Below are 7619 nucleotides of genomic sequence, written 5' to 3'. Positions count from 1 at the left end.
GAGCGCGACGGCCCCGCCCCCGGGCCAGGAGGACGCACCGCCTCCACAGCCCAGTCAGACTGAGGACGCACATGCTTATGGCGCCCTCTACTGGGGAGTTACCAGAACGACCGGCCCAAGCCCACCACCCGAATTTCCCTGCTGCGAAATGGGCTCATGGTATGGACCGTCGGCTTTACCACAGTAGTGTGGATACATAGCATTTACCTTTACTCTCGAGCAAGTTTTTAGGGGCCCCAGGCCTTACTTTTTCCAATGTATGTCTGTCGTGTCCTTTACTCCATTTCCCCTGATTAATACCTGCCCATTTATAAAAACCTAATCACAGGCCACCTCCTTCACTGTGGCTCCTGGTCCTATCTGCCAGGAGCTCTCTGTTTCTGTTTCAGTTTTAAAAAGACAATGGCAGGCCGGGAGCGGCGGTTCATGCCTGTAATCCTAGCACTTTGGGAGGCCGAGGCAGGTGGATCACCTGAGGTTAAGAATGCTAGGCCAGCCTGGCCAACATGGTGAAACCCTGTCTCTACTAAAAATACAAAAATTAGCCGGGCGTGGTGGCGGACGCCTGTAATCCCAGCTACTCAGGAGGCTGAGGCAGAAGAATCCCTTGAACCCAGGAGGCGGAGGTTGCAGTGAGCAGAGATCGCGCCATTGCATTCCAGCCTGGGCAACAAGAGCGAAACTCCGTCTCAAAAAAAAAAACGAAAAAGGAAAAAAAAAAAAAAAAGACAATGGAGAGGAGCTCCACTTCTTTCTTTCTATAATTCTAACGACTTACAAGGAGGGAACTTAGTTTATCTCATCCTCCTCAGTATATGGCCAAATAGATGTTCCAAAAACATTAATTTTAATTTAATATGAAGAGGGTCCAAGGCTGGGTGCAGTGGCTCACACCTACGATCCCAGCACTTTGGGAGGCCAAGGTGGACGGATCACCTGAGGTCAAGAGTTCAAGACCAGCCTGGCCAACATGGCGAAACCCCGTCTCTACTAAAAACACAAAAATTAGCCGGGAGTAGTGGCACATGCCTGTAATCCCGGCTACTTGGGGAAGCTGAGGTAGGAAAATAGCTTGAACCTGGGAGGCGAAGGTTGCAGTGAGCTGAGATCACGGCCACTGTACTCCAGCCTGGGCAACACAGTGAAACTGTCTCAAAAAAAAAAAAAAAAGTGACGGTAGGGCGGTGGTGGCTCACATCTGTAATCCCAGCACTTTGGGAGGCAGAGGCAGGCAGATCACGGGAGGTTAGGAGTTCGAGATCAGCCTGACCAGTATGGTGAAACCCCCTCTCTACTAAAAATGCAAAAATTAGCTGGACGTGGTGGCCTGTGCCTGTAATCCCAGCTACTTAGGAGGCTGAGACAGGAGAATCGCTTGAACCCCGGGAGATGGAGGTTGCAGTGAACCCAGATGGTGTCATTGCACTCCAGCCTGGGCAACAAGAGTGAAACTCCGTCTCAAAAAAAAAAAAAAAAAAAAAAGTAAAAACTGGATGAAGCATACACCGGAATTCTCTGTACTACCTTTGCAAATTTTCAGTAAATTTAAAACCATTCTAAAGTACAACGTTTGTTTAAAATTAAAGAAGCTTAGAACAAACTTGAGAGCTCCTCCTACCTCAGACTCCCAAAGTGCTGGGATTACAGGCATAAGCTTCATCCAACCTTTACTGCATTCTTCCACCAAATTATTCTACCTTTTTGCTAGATTATTCCTTATATATTGTCTTTATTTCTAATGGTTTATTCTTTACCTGAATCTTTTTGTCTAGATATTATTGTTGTACCAGCCTTTTTAATTACTACTTGCTGACTTTTTTTATTCTTTTATTTTCAACTTTTGTCTATGACTCTGTGTGTAACAAATTAATTAAATCCATTTATGATCATTTAACATAATTATTGATATATTAGGACTTATTTCTTCGTTCTTGTTAAATGTTTTCTGTGTCTCAATCTCTGTCTTTGCTTTTTTTCCTATTGTTGAATTAGTAAAGTGTTAGATAGTACTTCTTTATTCTTCTGGTTTAGAAGGTACAGATTATACTGCTATTCTTTCTGTGGCTATTTTAAAAGTTTAACATTAAATTTTTCTCCTAGGCCAGGTGTGGTGCCTCATGCTTTTGGAGAAAAAATTTTTTAAATTAACAAACAAAAATATACTATGTTTGTACTGTGTTACTTTTTTTTTTTTTTTTTTTTCGACAGAGTCTCGCTCTGTCACCTGGGCTAGAGTGCAGTGACTTGATCTCAGCTTACTACAACCTCTGCCTCCCAGGTTCAAGCGATTTTCCTGCCTCAGCAGTAGCTGTGATTACAGGCACTTGCCACCATGCTCGGCTAATTTTTATATTTTTAGTATTTTTAGTAGAGATTTGGTTTCGCCATGTTGGCCAGGCTGGTCTCGAACTCCTGACCTCAAGTGATCCACTGGCCTCAGCCTCCCAAATTTTTGGGATTACAGGCATAAGCCACCGCGCCAGCATTTACCAATGCTGTTTATTTCTTCACATGAACTCAGGTTATTGTCTAATAATCTTTCATTTTGAATGGCTCTCATTGCAGGGCAGGTGACAAATTCAATTATTGTTTATCTGGGAATGTCTGCATTCTCCATCATTTTTCTTTTCTTTTTTTTTTTGAGACAGAGTCTGGCTCCATCACTCAGGCTGGGGTGCAGTTGCGCCTTGTTGGCTTGCTGCAACTTCAATCTCCTGGGCTCAAGTAATCCTCCCACCTCAGCCTCCCAAGTATCTGGGATTATAAGTGCACGCCTCTATGCTCGGCTGATTTTTTACTTTTTTGTAGAGATGAAGTCTCACTATGTTGCCCAAGCTGGTCTCAAACTCTTGGGCTCAAGTGATCCTCTCTTCAGCCTCTCAAAGTGCTGAGATTATAGGCATGAGCCACCACACCTGGCCTTTCCTTCAGTTTTGAGGTATAGTTTTGTGGATATGGAATTGTTGGTTGACAATATTTTTTAGCACTTTGAATGTCTTTCCACTGCCTTCTGGGCTTCATGGTTTCTTTTTATTATTATTATTATTATTTTTGAGGCAGAGTTTCACTCCTGTTGCCCAGGCTAGAGTGCAATGGCAAGATCTCAGCTCACTGCAACCTCCGCCTCCCAGGTTCAAGCAATTCTTCTGCCTCAGACTCCCAAGTAGTTGGAATTACAGGCGTGCCCCACCATGCCCAGCTAATATTGTATTTTTAGTAGAGATGGGGTTTCTCCATGTTGATCAGGCTGGTCTCTAACTCCTGACCTCAGGTGATCCACCTGCCTCAGCCTCCCAAAGTGCTGGGATTATAGGCGTGAGCCACTGCGCCCAGCTGAGCTCCATGGTTTCTGATGAGAAGTCAGTTATTAATTTTGTTGAGGATCCCTTATACATGATGAGTTGCTTTTTTTTTTTTTTTGCTGCATTCAATATTCTGTCTTTGTTTTTGTCTTTTGGCAGTTTGACCATAATGTTCCTAGGTGTGGACCTCTTTGAGTTTATTCTTCTTGGAGTTAATTGACCTTGAATGTGTACATTAATATTCTTTATCAAATTTGAAAAGTTTTCAGGGATTATTTCTCCAAATAAGCATTTTTTTTTTTTCCTTTAGAGACAGAGTCTTACTGTCAGCCAGTCTTCAGTGCAGTGGCACGATCATAGCTCACTGCAGCCTCAAACTCCCAGACTCAAGCCTGGCTAATTTTTTTACGTTTTGTGGAGACAGGGGTCTCCCTATGTTGCCCAGGCTGTTCTCAAACTCTTGGGCTTAAGCAATTCTCCCATCTTGGCCTCTCAAAGTGCTGAGATTACAAACACGAACCACCCTACCCAGCCTCTAAACACTGTTTTAAGTACAAAGAAATAGTTATTGTTTCTGCATGTCATAGCTGTGTAACTTTACCTTTTTCTGTTTTATCTAATATTGATGTAAACATAGAAGAAAGGGTACTTCAGAACATGAATTTCAGAGCAATCTACCAAGTCTCATGATTACAATCGTTGAAAAATTGGAAAAATTGTCTACCCAGAAAATGCAACAGAATCAACTAAAATGCCATCATTCATTCATTAAAATATATATTAATGGCCGGGCTCGGTGGCTCACACCTGTAATCCCAGCACTTTGGGAGGCCCAGGTGGGCAGATCACAAGGTCAGGAGTTCAAGACCAGCCTGCCCAACATGGTAAAAACCCTCTCTCTACTAAAAATACAAAAATTGGCCGGGCGCGGTGGCTCAAGCCTGTAATCCCAGCACTTTGGGAGGCCGAGACGGGCGGATCACGAGGTCAGGAGATCGAGACCATCCTGGCTGACACGGTGAAACCCCGTCTCTACTAAAAAATACAAAAACTTAGCCGGGCAAGGTGGCGGGCGCCTGTAGTCCCAGCTACTCGGGAGGCTGAGGCAGGAGAATGGCGTAAACCCAGGAGGTGGAGCTTGCAGTGAGCTGAGATCCGGCCACTGCACTCCAGCCTGGGCGACAGAGCGAGACTCCGTCTCAAAAAAAAAAAAAAAAAAATACAAAAATTAGCTGGGCATGGTGGCGGGCGCCTATAATCCCAGCTACTTGGGAGGCTGGGACAGAGAATTGCTTGAACCTGGGAGGCGGAGGTTGCAGTGAGCCAAGATCGCACCACTACACTCCAGCCTGGGTGACAGAGCGAGAGTCTGTCTCAAAAAAAATTAATAAATAAAATATATATTAAGTTAAAGTAACATGTTAGGCATTGCCTAGGTGCTAGGGATACAGTGTTTGAATAAGGTCCACATTCATATAGAGTTTAAATTCTAGTTCTACAGAATATTAATGAGAGTTGTATAAGGTAACATTTCTTTTTGAGATAGAGTCTCGCTTTGTCACCCAGGCTGGAGTGCAGTGGCACGATTTCGGCTCACTGCAAGCTCCGCCCCCCAGGTTCACGCCATTCTCCTGCCTCAGCCTCCCAAGTAGCTGGGACTACAGGTGCCCGCCACCTCGCCCGGCTAATTTTTTTGTATTTTTAGTAGAGACGGGGTTTCACCGTGTTAGGCAGGATCGTCTCGATCTCCTGACCTCGTGATCTGCCTGCCTCGGCCTCCCAAAGTGCTGGGATTACAGGCGTGAGCCACCACACCCTGGCCCAAAAATAAGTAACTTTCTTGTCTTATACTAATTGCCATTGAAAGGCAAAATGCATTCATAGTTATAACAAAATATAACATAAATGGAACTATCCCTAGCAAGAAATGTATAGACCTATATGAAAAAAAAAAAAAAACCTGTAACACCAACTAATCTAAAAGAAGACCTAGCTGAAAAACAAACAGAAAAAGAATACCTAAATGAATACCCATTTCTAGAAGACTCAACATCCTGAAGGTATCAGTACTTTAAAACTTAATCAGTAAAAATCAATGCAATATGTATCAAATCTCTTTTTTTGTTTGTTTTTTTTTGAAACAAGGCCTCAATCAGGCTGGAGTGCAGTGGCGTGATCTCGGCTCACTGCAACCTCTGGCTCCCAGGTTAGGTTCAAGCGATTCTCCTGCCTCAGCCTCTGTAGTAGCTGGGACTGCAGGCACCACCACTGCACCCAGCTAATTTTTTTTTTTTTTTTTTTTTTTTGAGACGGAGTCTGGCTCTGTTGCCCAGGCTGGAGTGCAGTGGCCGGATCTCAGCTCACTGCAAGCCCCGCCTCCCGGGTTCACGCCATTCTCCTGCCTCAGCCTCCCGAGTAGCTGGGACTACAGGCGCCCGCCACCTCGCCCGGCTAATTTTTTTTGTATTTTAGTAGAGACGGGGTTTCACCGTGTTAGCCAGGATGGTCTCGATCTCCCGACCTCGTGATCCGCCCGTCTCGGCCTCCCAAAGTGCTGGGATTACAGGCTTGAGCCACCGCGCCCGGCCTATTTTTTTTTTTTTTTTTTTTTTTGAGACACAGCCTCGCTCTGTCACCCAGGCTGGAGTGCAGTGGTGCAATCTCATCTCACTGCAACCTCTGCGTCCCAGGTTCAAGTAATTCTCCCACCTCAGCCTCCCAAGTAGCTGGGACTACAGACTTGCACCCCCATTCCTGGCTAATTTTTGTATTTTTAGTAGAGATGGGGTTTCACTATGTTGGCCAGACTGATCTTGAACTCCTGACCTCAGGTGATCCACCAGCCTCGGCCTCCCAAAGTGCTGGGATTACAGGTATGAGCCACCACGCCTGGCTCATTGTAATTTTTAAAAATCGTGACTTGACAAGCTGATTCTGAAGTTCAAACAGAAGATGAAATGTTCAAAGAAAGTCAAAAAATAAGAGATAGAAAAGGGGACTTTGCCTGACCTGATATCAAGACGTACTAAAAAGCTACAAGTCTAAAAACCAAGAAATCAGAAGGGAAGGCTGATTAATGTACACAAAAATTAAGTGTGAATGATAAATAGTAATATAAACGTGCATGTTTTGTAGTGGCAAGGCTCAATATTTTATCAAGTCAGTTGTCCTAAAATCTCCATGGCCAGGCACAGTGGGAAGCCGAGGCTGGTGGATCACCTGACGTTGGGAGTTCCAGACCAGCCTGACCAACATGGAGAAACTCTGTCTCTACTAAAAATACAAAATTAGCCGGGCATGGTGGCACATGCCTGTAATTCCAGGTACTCAGGAGTACTCAGGAGGCTGAGACAGAAGAATCACTTGAACCCAGGAGGCAGAGGTTGCGGTGAGCCAAGATAATGCCATTGCACTCCAGCCTGGGCAACAAGCATGAAACTGTGTCTCAAAAGGAAAAAAAAAAAAACTTCCTGTAAGTGCAATGCAGGTTGGGCACAGTGGCTCACGCCTGTAATCCCAGCACTTTGGGAGGCTGAGGTAGGTGGATCACCTGAGGTCAGGAGTTCAAGATCAGCCTGGCCAACATGGCAAAACCCTATCTCTACTAAAAATACAAAAATTAGCCAGGTATAGTGGTGCACACCTGTGATCTCAGCTACTCTAGAGGCTGAGGCAGGAGAATAACTGGAACCTGAGATGCGGAGGTTGCAGCCAGCTGAGATCGCGCCACTGTACTCCAGCCTGGGCAAGAGAGTGAGACTCCATCTCAAAAAAAAAAAAAAAAGTGACTTTCTGCCCGTGGATGCCGCCGAAGAAGCATCATTACAGTCTCTCTTCTCCCTGCCGTCATGTCTAAGTCAGAGTCTCCTAAAGAGCCCAAACAGGCCGGGCGCGGTGGCTCAAGCCTGTAATCCCAGCACTTTGGGAGGCCGAGACGGGCGGATCACGAGGTCAGGAGATCGAGACCATCCTGGCTAACACGGTGAAACCTCGTCTCTACTAAAAAATACAAGGCCGGGCGCGGTGGCTCAAGCCTGTAATCCCAGCACTTTGGGAGGCCGAGATGGGCGGATCACGAGGTCAGGAGATCGAGACCATCCTGGCTAACACGGTGAAACCCCGTCTCTACTAAGAAATACAAAAAATAGCCGGGCGAGGTGGCGGGCGCCTGTAGTCCCAGCTACTCGGGAGGCTGAGGCCGGAGAATGGCGTGAACCCGGGAGGCGGAGCTTGCAGTGAGCTGAGATCCGGCCACTGCACTCCAGCCTGGGCTACAGAGCGAGACTCCGTCTCAAAAAAAAAAAAAAAAAAAAAAAA

The 7619-nt window shown here is 45.6% G+C and overlaps 1 pseudogene; it reads left to right on the top strand.

Annotated features, from left to right (window-relative positions):
• Positions 1-7150: 7150 nt before the first annotated feature.
• The window catches only part of LOC112634402, a 2980-nt pseudogene continuing 2511 nt past the window's right edge, over positions 7151-7619 (top strand).

The sequence above is a fragment of the Theropithecus gelada genome, chromosome 11 (assembly GCF_003255815.1).
Source record: "Theropithecus gelada isolate Dixy chromosome 11, Tgel_1.0, whole genome shotgun sequence".
NCBI lineage: Eukaryota > Metazoa > Chordata > Mammalia > Primates > Cercopithecidae > Theropithecus > Theropithecus gelada.
This window is presented reverse-complemented; position numbering and strand designations above follow the sequence as displayed.